The sequence below is a fragment of the Melanaphis sacchari genome, unplaced genomic scaffold, assembly GCF_002803265.2.
Source record: "Melanaphis sacchari strain LSU unplaced genomic scaffold, SCAv2.0 Contig244_pilon_pilon, whole genome shotgun sequence".
Lineage (NCBI taxonomy): Eukaryota > Metazoa > Arthropoda > Insecta > Hemiptera > Aphididae > Melanaphis > Melanaphis sacchari.
In genome coordinates, this window is record NW_020271119.1 from 571,590 (window position 1) to 584,002 (window position 12,413).

The 12,413-nt window shown below is 24.8% G+C and overlaps 1 protein-coding gene across 3 annotated transcripts in view; it reads right to left on the reverse strand.

Moving 5' to 3' along the window:
* The window catches only part of LOC112594873 (zwei Ig domain protein zig-8-like), a 234,466-nt gene extending 222,397 nt beyond the window's left edge, over nt 1-12,069 (reverse strand). For all 3 annotated transcript variants that reach the window (XM_025339886.1, XM_025339884.1, XM_025339885.1), the window contains exon 1: nt 11,582-12,069. The gene's annotated coding sequence lies outside the window, so the exon portion shown is untranslated. The remainder of the gene's footprint in view (nt 1-11,581) is intronic.
* Nucleotides 12,070-12,413: the final 344 nt, after the last annotated feature.

A 12,413-nucleotide genomic window follows, 5' to 3' on the forward strand; every position in this document is an offset into this window, starting at 1 on the left:
AATATTAACTAAGAAAATTAAAATTTCAAATAAAGCAGTATAATATACTTTTAAATCAAAATTAAACTTGTATTAATAAATACATGCCATCATGAATATACAATGATAATAAAAATATATCTAGTATAATATAATATTTCAAAGTACTAATATCTATTACCGTGATTCTTCAGGATTTCTGCGTGATATTTCTGTTTTTAAGAAGAATAATTGTTCCCGGGAATTTCCGGGAGTGTCAACTTTAAGCCTATACTATAGGTAGGTCTATAAATATATGTTGTTTTTGCTCAACATACGGTCATAAAGAATAGTTCATATCCGACTGAGCAAGTTTGTGCATGTTATACATTTTCGAAGAGGGATGTGCAATAGGGTATAATCGTATCCCCCCCTACAACCCAACTCATCGGTAAGATTTTGCTGAGTGTTGACACCGGAATGTAGCTCCGTACATATTCTGGCATATACCGTTTCCAGCGTTTTAGCGAATGATTCACCTAGGTAGGCTAATCAGACTTGTTCGATAGCTCATATATTTTATTTTAATATATTGGCTAAGGGTATAAAGATAATTTATTACTTTAATGAGAAATAAATATGTACAAAATATCGGATTTGTAATAAATAAATTTAGAGTGGCAAGAAAAATACTTTATCAATTGTGGTAAAAAAAATACAATCATTGCTTATCAGTTTTACCAATGGAATATACAAAATAAATATTATACAGTAGGGATTTTCATCAAATAAATTGATTAAAAACATTATGATTATAATAGATGAAAGAAATTACGATTTTTTTGATTTTTTGTTATTACTCGCTCCTAGTTTACCATTATATATTGATTATATTAAAGTATATAATTGATATCAATCGTACTAATTATAAATACGCAAACTGACGTAATGGTTTGTTTTTTGTTTGAAATTTATATGATAAAAATATTTTTATGATCGTTTTTTCTTTCATATATTAAATTATTAATTATTTAGGTATCTAAACTTTCTGTTTACACTTGTAATAAAAAAAAATAAAAATAAAAATAGGTATCTATAATTAAAACACTCACATGAATTATTTAACATTAGGATAGTTATATATACGCAAATGCTATGTTATCAAACACATAATACATTTACTGAAAAAAAAAATGAATCGAACAAATCAAATTAATGATACTAAGTACATATTATAGGATATTGTTTCTAAAAAAGATTAAAGCTTAGATAAGGAATAACAACACATATATTTAGCTAAAAATGCGTAAAGCCTTCAACTCCAACATGAATTATCATTATTTTTTTGGTTCTAAAATTGTGTTAAATAGTGAAAAACCAAGTAAAATTTGTATACATTTATAAATGTATTGTTTAAAATTTCTTAAATAATATTTTGAAATGTATTGGTGTCAAATTAACGATACAGAAGTAAAAAATCTATAATATTTTTACAAATAAAAACCATAAAGATAAGAAATCTTATTTGTTCAGTACCTATTTTTACATACATGTAAGTACTTGGAAAATGTATTTTTTCTAGTTATAGGTACCAAACATTACTATAAGTATTAGAGAAGACTATAGATGAATGTTGAAAGCATTTAAAAATTAATTGAACTCCATTTCGAGTTCTTTAAAAGTTAGTGATTTATCGTAGATTTAAAAATAAGTTTTATTACAATACAAATAATACATAGCATAGCAATGACTTCATTAAAATTACACATGTATAATAGGTTGTATAACTATTATTTTAGATTTTATTATTTACGAATAAAAACCAAAGACGGTCATTGAAGTAAAAGTTGTTTTACTAAATTGGCATGAATAACAATACAAAACCAGACAACGTTAAACATTATAAAATATAAACAAGACGTTGTATAAAGTTATTTAAAAAGCAAAATAAATTAAAACATTTTCAGAATAACTAAAGTATTTTGAGGATCTTGTTATACTAATGAATGTATAATAAAGGAATTGTAAAATTAAAAAAAAACCCCAAACTAATTGAAAATTGTTTTTAAAACTATTAAGACTTCATGTGAATTGTAAGTTGAAATACTACATGCATTTCGTTCGTTAAACAACTTTCAAAACATAAATTAATAAGAAAAATTGGGAGACAATAATTAACAATTTTTAATTAAATGGTCGATATATTATAATAGTATTATGCATCATAAATTATAATATAACAAGTATAATCTCAAGTGTTAATAAATACATGAAATTAAATTTACATTAAATCTTATACCAAACCATTTTATTTTAGTAGATATCAAGTAATATATTGTATAGTTCATTGTAATATATTTTATTTAAATACAGTATATTACTAGATTTTATTTATTTTATGAGTGTAAACAACGAATTTATAAAAGATTTTTTTTCTTAAGGTCATTATTTGAATAACGCATTTTACATTATTGTATTTTCTAAGTACCTATTACAAAGGATTATCATATACTCTAAACTAATTACCTCGTTTTTGAATCCAAAAATGTATTATATTACGTGATAATAAAATAATGTAACGTGCACCTACTGTTTAAGCTGAGGAATATTAATTTTCAAACACATCATGAGAAAGTTGTCTTTAAATTATATATAAAATAACCTAAAATTAATGACAAAAATTACTAACAAATTCTATACCAATACCTCAACCCTAATAATGGTTACAAATCTTGATATCATATAATAAGACTATCATCTATATAGGTTTAGTTTTAACACTTAGTATCCTGATATAATGAAAAAAAAAATTATTATTTTCTGTTCAAGTTTAAAAAAAATATACATTTTTATACAACTAATAAAATTAAAACAATTTTAACAAAATTAATAAACATACATATTTTTTAATCTAGGCAATTGTTTAATCAAATGTGTATTGACTATATAAAAATTAAATTAAAAATAATAAGAATCATAGGTACTAGGTATAATATATTATATGTAAGTATCAGTAATGATTTTACTGTTGGTTTAATGGTAACAAGATACCTACACGGAATAGAATAAAAAAAAAATACTCCAATAAAATAATAATACATTATTTTTTAAAAAAAATTCGTTATATAATTATAAAATTTATTTTTAGGAATCTTTATAATAATATTGTAAAAAATAAAAAAATTTAGTAAGAAAAAACTGATGTTATACATTTTATTTACCCTTTTTACACAGATGTATTTAATGATAGCACAAATACTAGTTTGTACTATTCAATAATTGTCTAGTAAAATTTTCAAAATTGTACATAATATTTTACTTTCTCATGGTTACATTATTTTTTTCTAAGATGTTAATTATATATTTTTACCATGAAATAACACATTAAATATGACAAGACACTTTTTTTTTTATCATATTTAAATTGTTATCACTTAAATACATAATATATACAATTATTTTACTAAAAAACTATTAGTCCACATACCGTATCTTTGTTTATCACACAATATATTTATCACCCACTAAAACATGTTGTGATATTTTGACATATCTATATGTACAAAAGTTTTTTTAAGTGTTTTATTCATTGAATTGTTATAAATAAACGACATATTTTCTTACCTACTTAAACCAAACTATAATTATCTTAGTATATATAGCCCTATGGGTTAAAAGTAAATAAATTTTTTTTTTCAAGACTTTTAACTCATCTAAATGACTAGATACCTATTTATTATTATTTAAAATTTTAGTTTGGAACTTTATACATAACTTATTAATATTAAATACATCATAACTTTATAAATATTAATCAGTTTAACAATATTTTATGTTGACACATTCTAATATATTTAAACATTTTCTCTTTAACTTTAACTATTTAAATAGTATTTTCTTATCATATATTTAAAACTATCATTTTTATAGTACCTATATTTTACAACTAATCCAATTTTAATAATAAATATCTTACCAATAAAAAATACAATTTTTGTTGTTTATTTATTTATTTATTTATTTATTTTGTTTTATTGTAATTCCTTACAAACATGAGCGAAATTGGAAAAATAAAACTTGTAAAGTATTTTCTATTCTGTACAATAGTCAATCTGTGCGGAGTATATCACTTGAAACTTTTGTATCTTCTTACTATTTTAAAAAGTTTATAATATCACTTTGTATAAAAATCGAAATTTCTGAAAATTTTTGAAAACATAAGGAAAATTAAAGAATTTTATTTTAATGTTTAAAATAATTTAAGAATATAAGAAATTATGAAATAAACAAAAAACAAAAATGTTTTTAAATTAAAATAATTATCAGTAATATATTAAGTCTTAATATATTACAGTATTTTAGTACGTATTAATTTAAAATTATGCTTTACTTTCATAACTAAACCTGAGCATAAAATTCTGATTGCATCAACATTTATAACATAAAAACATCTTTTATTTAAAAAATAAAAAATAAAGTGTAAACGTTTAGTATAAAATAATGAAATATAGTACACTAATTTAATGTATTTTTTATCTTCCGTTAGATTCGCACCAATACGATTATTTGTTTTAAAAGTATCGTAATCGTATGTGTTAAATTATTATTGAACTTTAAGTAATTAATACAAATTAAACATTATGATACATGTATCTTGATAATGTTATGATTATTATTTAGAATAAACTGTAGAAATATGTGAATATTTTATACAATACGACTGACACACAAAACTATTCAAGTGATTGTTTAAGTATAACAACGTACCTGGGTAATTTTATTTGTTTTATATAATGATATCGTAAATAGAAATATTAATTCTTGACTTATAAGTTGATCTGAACTGCAGTGGCGTTATCTAACATGATTTTAATATTGTAACATTGATGAGTTCTTCAGACGTAATACAATTTATAAGTAAAGTGCACTTGTTCCAAGTATTTCATTGTTAATAATACAAGTAAATATAACTGTGCTAATATGGCTTATAAATTAAAACAAAAGTTATGAACTAATTTTTGTTAAAAAATGAAATTTTTGAAATTATTGACACAAGTCAAAAGTAAAATGTTTTAATTAGTACCTAATAACAAAAATAATTATTAGTTGTGCAAAACAAAAATTTTAATTATTTATATATTTTATATTATTACATTTTAAAGAAATATTAATTAAATCATACAAAAACAAAATAATAACACAAAAGTAATTTTAGATTAAAAATATTATCATATAATTATATCTACGGTTAAATTATTTGATTGTTGAATTAAAAATTTAAAAATGAAATTTAAATATTGTTGTATTTATATTAATGAGAATCCGGAGAGCACAAAACGGTGAAGTAAAGCATATACTAAGTTATAAGCATTGTTTTAAGCACAGCATTGCATATCATTTATTTATATCGAATATAATATCTGTAAGTAACTATTGATAACGTTAAAAATTTACGATGCTAAAAACTTGTTTATTTTTTTTTATAGATGGAAAATACTTGTGCATTGTTTACAATCGTCTTCGTTTTTAAAGTGTATTCAAGTGAAATGTTTACACGCAATTTAATAAAATTCAATGTATTTATCAGATAATATACTTTTGATACATTTTTTTTTTCTTTGTTAAGTACAGAATATGTACTTGCAATTTTATATCAAAAAATGTTGTTTATTAATATTTTGGGATACAATAAGGACAGTGTGGAATATTCTAAAAATGTCTTTCTCGTGCCTTGGATTTCAGTATAAGGTTATTTTCATTTAGTTTTCAATCTTTTAACTGAATGAGTTTTATAACTTATCAAAATCAGCTGAATTCTCATAAAATATAAAATTGTGATGAAATTGGCATTTCAGTAGATCCAGAAGGATAAGTCAAAGGTTTCTTTTTAACAAAGTGTTAAGTGACAGGACTATATTTTTAGCAGCTGAATGAGTAGAAATAGTCAATATAAAATTATTATTTAATATCTTCATCCTTAATTGTGTTTAAAAATTGATTAAAATAAGAAAGTACTAGTTAGATTTTTTGTCTATCATCATGTTTAAAAGTATATATATGTTCGTACACTATTCTATCTCCACAATAGCAAATCATGTTTTTTGGGTTTCGTCCATAGTAAAGTAAAACTTTGTTGATTTATTTATTTTATTATTAAAAGGAACTTTTATTTATGTTATCAACATTGATTTTTATGTTACTTTAAAGCTCTGCATTAAATAGGATGTTGTACTCTGGATTTGAGTACTAAGTTTTTCGACCCAACCTGAGTTTCTCGATCTTTGTTTTGTTAAAAACTTTATTAACTTACTAGTTAATATAAAAATTATACAACTATTATACATAGAAAATAGAGTTTACAATTAATAGAAAATTAACTGGTTGACTTTTAAAAATTAAACTACCTTGGATAACTGCGAAGGAGTTAGACTGAGAAATGTCGAGGGTAATATTTAATAGCATAAGAATTGGATATCGGAAAATTTCAAAAGACAAAAAATTGTTACCAATTCAACAAACAACCCGGTTTCGATTGGCCAAAAAAAAAAATGTAGGTGACTTTAAATCATTTGCGGATTGGTCGTAGAAGGTTTAAAATCATATGATGCACATGTGGAAGCTACATACTTTTTTTCCTGTGATTATGGAAACGAATCACAGACAATCTCCCATTTAGTTACTAAATGCTTGATATACGTATTCAAAGATCGAATGATATTCATACAACTAATTGGAATGTAGTTAATTGGATATAAATCCTTGGCATTCATTTAAAGTTCCTTATATCCTCGAGCTATAATAGTTTCCGTATTTATATCATGTTAGTCTTAAATATTTTTCTCATTATTTACTTCATTTTTGTAATGTTTAATGCATTTTATTTTATTTATTTACTTATTAACATTTATTTCATATTGAATTTTTTTTCTACAAATCTACTGTGTGCTAAAACTTATCATACGAAATAATAAGGTATATATTATATTATAAATATATTTGATTTTTAGGAAATCATTGTTATTTTTAACAATGTAAAATAGTCTTATAATAATGTCATTATTTTTATAGACTAAATTGTTTCATACGGTAAATAACTCAATCTGATGTAAATTATTCAATTTTTTTGTGAAAATTTCACAAGAATAATTTTAGTTTGAAAATTCACTGATAATGTTATTAGGTTTCTCAATTATCTTCTGTTATGACTCATGTAATGAGAAACTGTTTTTTGTTTTTATATAAGATATATTCCATAACAATTACATGACAACTGATGATGCTTCTTTAAACTATGCATTAACTTTAAAAATGAAAATGAAATACATTTTACTATTATAGTTTGTACAATTTTCATTTACCTTGATATTTTTCTATATTATAATTTTAAATTAAGTATAATTAATAACTATAATATTTATTTAGATAACTTCCTAGTTTTTAATTGTTATTAGTTAATATTTTATTAATGGTATGTAAGATAATATTATTAAAGAATAAAATTACCATCTTTCTTAATACTTATAGTATATTATTTACAATTAAATCCTATATAGTACATAGTAGATATATAGGTTAAACATTAATGTTTTTGTTTTATAACGAGAAATTTTGTATAAAAGACATTTGTTTTATTATTTTTTACAGGTAACTAGCATTCCAAATTGTTAATGGTCAATAATTATTCAAGTTTATCAATATATAAATATATTTTTTTTAATATCTGAATATCAAATAATAATTTAATTTAATTTTTTGGTAAATAATATAAAAAATGTATATCCTAATTAAAATGTTTAAAAGTGTTTCATACGCGAAATTCATAGAGTATTGTTTCGCTAATTTTAAATCACTGTTTTTGATAAAGTCACTTGAAAAATTTAATTAATCGTACATTTTGTTTTCTTTTTTTTTAATTTAACACTTATTAATGTACCAAAATAATTTGTTCAAACAATGTAAAATAAATCAATTAAACACCAGTAATTATTTGCTGTACTACAATTTATTGTGTTAAGGCTTAAGATTAACAATATTTAAGGTTTAAAGATAATTCCATATACATTTTCATGAAAATATTAAGTTTGAAAGTAAAAATTAGAATATGTTTCACTTAGTACACATCCAAGATGGATAAAGTATGTACATTTTTTTATATTTATCTATACTAAATCTAGTTACAAACTATAATTTTAAAAAAAAAATAATAATTATTATTATTATTATTATCTATACTATACTATATAAAATTGTAAGGGATTTTCTACGACTGCGCTAACCGAGAAAACTACTGAACCGATTTGGTTAAAATGTTTTACTGTTGAATGTCTTAGTACCACTTTGTTAATAAAAAAATTAAAGGAATTAAGAAAATTGGGAATTTTTACGCATATCCAATATTATTATTAAAATTATTGTTTTATAACCATGGTTACCATTAAAACACTTATTAATTATAAATTCCTATTTATTACATTTAACATGTCTATACGTATTGTGACCTCTTAAAAATAGTTAAATATAACTATGTTCTTCAATGCTATGAGGGAGATTTTCAAACTTAGTAGTTATTCATATTGAAAAGGAGTTATCACACGAAATAAGTAGCAATGATATTTTTAGTTGATTTAGAAAAGTAGAGCATTATAGACAAATGATATCAATAAAATGCCTCTAAATTATATTGTTTAAAATAAAGTAATTTTTTACTGGCCAACAAGTTGTATTAGATATGTTTTGGTTTAAATAATTAAATATTTAAAGAAGTTTAATGCACTAACCCAATACACAATTTTCCCTTATCAACAAATCCTTACGTCTTTGCGTTCTCAACAATTATGGTGATTGCCTTTATATACGACTATGGGTAACTACCGTGATGTCATTTCATTCACACTCGAAAACTCAGTTTGTGATTGTGCCTACTAACTTTAAAGCTTAAAACTTCATTAAATAAGGAATATGGTTACTTTTAGTTTAGTATAATCAAATTAACAAATACAATTATTCTATTGAATAAAAGACTAGGACCACGAAGGATCGTTCACAATACCTAATAATATAATGTTTTGATTAAGTGTAAACGCAATAACAATAATAGTGCCTATTGTACTTTCTATATGTTTATTTTTATGTATTATTACACTGTTGCAATATCAGTTATTATTATATTATTATATTAATTATTTTAATAATGGATAACAAAAAAATAATTGATAATATTTTTTTTCATAGTATATGTTTTTCGATCACTGTATTATAATAAATTGTCATTAGGTTATCCATAATAATTATTGAATAGATTTGAAAAATGATCAAATGGTTTGGTGGTCTCGTCTGAGACGAATACATTTACTATGTACTTCAGAAGTTTAGTTTTCTCAACAGACCACTGGACAAAAATGCACATTCAGAAATGTAGATAGATAATCGGACTCAGGAATGGAAGTCACGCACTCATGCATCACATACTTGGTTTTTTTTTATTATGCTTGAACATACCAAAGATAATCGTATCACTTCGGCCAATGAGTATATTAAGTCACCAGAGACAAACTAGCATGTTTCTTGTTTGGGTCTATGAGAGCAACCACATTACCTACTACATGGGTTCCAGCAAATGTAGTATATATTATAATAAACTACCAATTCACAATTGTATAATGGTGTACACGCATACTTTGTCAATAATTCCCAAAATAATATAATCCTTTATTTTACCATTTTAACATACCTACATTTAAAATTTTTGTTGATACCTTATAAATTCTGTAGCTACGAGATACTTGAAAGTTATTTTATTTTAAGTATTTTTTTTTCGAAAGGATCCATTCAAAAATGTATTGGAACGTATAAAAAAAATCAAAATCAAAACACTTCTTACAAGAAACAATAAAATTGTGATAACATTAAGTACCTACCCACTAAATATTTTTTTTTTTGATTATTGTTTACCATTTTAAATTCTAAACATTCGAAGCCAATGTGGATTAAATTTTAACGCATATTATAAAATATTATTATTGACTTTATTATTTACTATACATTAATTGCATTGTATAATTGTATGAATAATTTATTTATTTGGAAATAAAGATTTTTAATATGCCCATATCATATTATTATTATAAGTGTAAGGATAGAAGATCGACTTTAGTAATTGAAACAGTTGAAATATTCAAAAATAATTAAAAAAGTTTTATTTAAAAAATTGGTTACAGATGTATTCAACATTTCATCAAGCTCCAATTCAAGTGCAGGTTTTATTTTAGTTTTAATATATATTTACATTTTAAGTACAATATAATTTATAAATCATTGTTATGTATGAAACTAATTATGATGATTTTTATAAAACATCTTAATTTTTACTCTTGTTTTCTATAACGTTAAATGTATTTATACTTGATTTTAAATTTAAAAAATTTGGGAACATCCTTTGCTTTAGAAAAGGTATGTAGTGTTTCTTATAATTATTAATGTGTATTGAATTCAATGATAAATCATTGGATACAGAAAACCTCGCAGAAAACAATTCTAAGCGAAAAGGGTCATTGGCCATATATTTTTTTCAAACCGAAAGTAGTTTGATTAATTAAAATATTTTATGTTATGTGTTTTAATTAGTTAATATCAAAAGGAAAAAAAAATTGAATATATTGAAGAGTTCAATGAAAAATTGAGTTAAAATCAATAATATAATGAGGTTTCAATATTTGTTAGCCCAAGTCTAGAGGTAATTTTGTTTTACTTAATTTTTTTCCGTAAAATAATATAAATCTGAAACCTTCATCATGTACAAATTGTTGTTTTTTTTTTTCATTATATCCATATTATAACTAACTCTATTAATAAATTATTTATTTACCTAGTACATATACAACTCATGACAATAAGTTGTTTCAAAGTATAACTTAAGACACGAGATAATAAAATTAATTATCTATGATAATAAGAATAACTTTTCTCAAATAACTACCTGTTTAAGAATAGATTTCATGAAACTTTTATTCGCAGAAATACTTTTATATTATGACATCCTAGAATTCCATATTACATAAAATTGTATTGCTTACGTTTAAAGTTTCCATCGTATAAATTGTATTACAAACTATAGAGCAAAAATGTTATAAACAGGTGAGGTTGTAGTGTGTTTCAGTGTTTGTTTTTTTATAAACACAATGCGTGTTAAAAGAGAACGTTAATACTCTGGTTTATAGAAATTCCAAAGCTGTAGCAAGTTCTTTATGCGTTTGTCTTTAGGGATTACAAAAGTAAACTCGAGTTAATGAACGCACACTAAACAAGAGATTATTTCATTTTGTACTTGGTAACTCTTGTAACGTACAACGTACACGGCGATTGACGTGGAGATTGTCATAAAAACGTACAAGCACGATAACGCAATACCATTGCGGCTGAACGGCCGTTATCAATAAAACACTTTACGCAAAACCATATCACCCCAGACTTTGCGGATCGACATGAATAATATAATCAGGTACGTACCTGCGTACCATTACGGGATATTATTTTTACTACACTACGGCCGGGTCCAGCCGTAAAACGGAAATCTCACGCGGGAAAAATATTGAACAAAAGAAAATGTGTTTACCGAGTTGCTTACCGTAAAAGTCAGACGTATCCGTGCGGGTGGTGGGATCCAATTGTCCGTGCGAGTCTGGACGGTGGAGTCTTACCGGTGCCGGATGTGCTGTAGCAGATTCCGCCGGAATCGTTAACGTTTGACGGTATTATTATTATTATTATTATTATTATACATTACACCGATCGACACAAACGCGACGGACAGGGCGGTTACTGCGTCCGTGGTTATACGTGTTTATGGTATATAATAATAGGTATAACACTAGAAAACGCACGGGCGTGCACGAAACACTTACGATTTGTGTACATTCGGCTGTCACTGTCACTTGTGCGGGATCATCGTCGCGGCGGTGTTTGCGGCTGTGATGATATGATGATATTCACTGGCGACACTTTTTGACCGAATTTTTGAACCTAACCGGGGGGGGGGGACAAAATACCTGCGACGATTTCGACGGTAACGGCGATCGCGATGGCAACGTTCACGAGACCCGTATCGGCGACGGTGGTGGCTTTTTAGCAACTGAAACCGCAACGCGCTGCGTTCCGGGGGCATACGCCTTCGTTGTACTTACATGACGGCGCGCTCCGGACCGGCGCACGCCGCGGGTGCATTTATAAACGCGCCGGCCGATATCTTGACGAATATTATACAATATTAATAATTTTCGTCTCTCCGCCGGGATCAGAGTCTAAAATCACATACGGGCACCACAAGCCTTGTAAAACACGAAGCACGCCGAGTGTCGTGCAATGACTGGCATTATGAAAATCCGTTATTTTCTCTTCCAAATTTTTAATCTTATCTATATATTTCAAATGTAATTATTAAAAAAAAAAAAAAAAAAAAA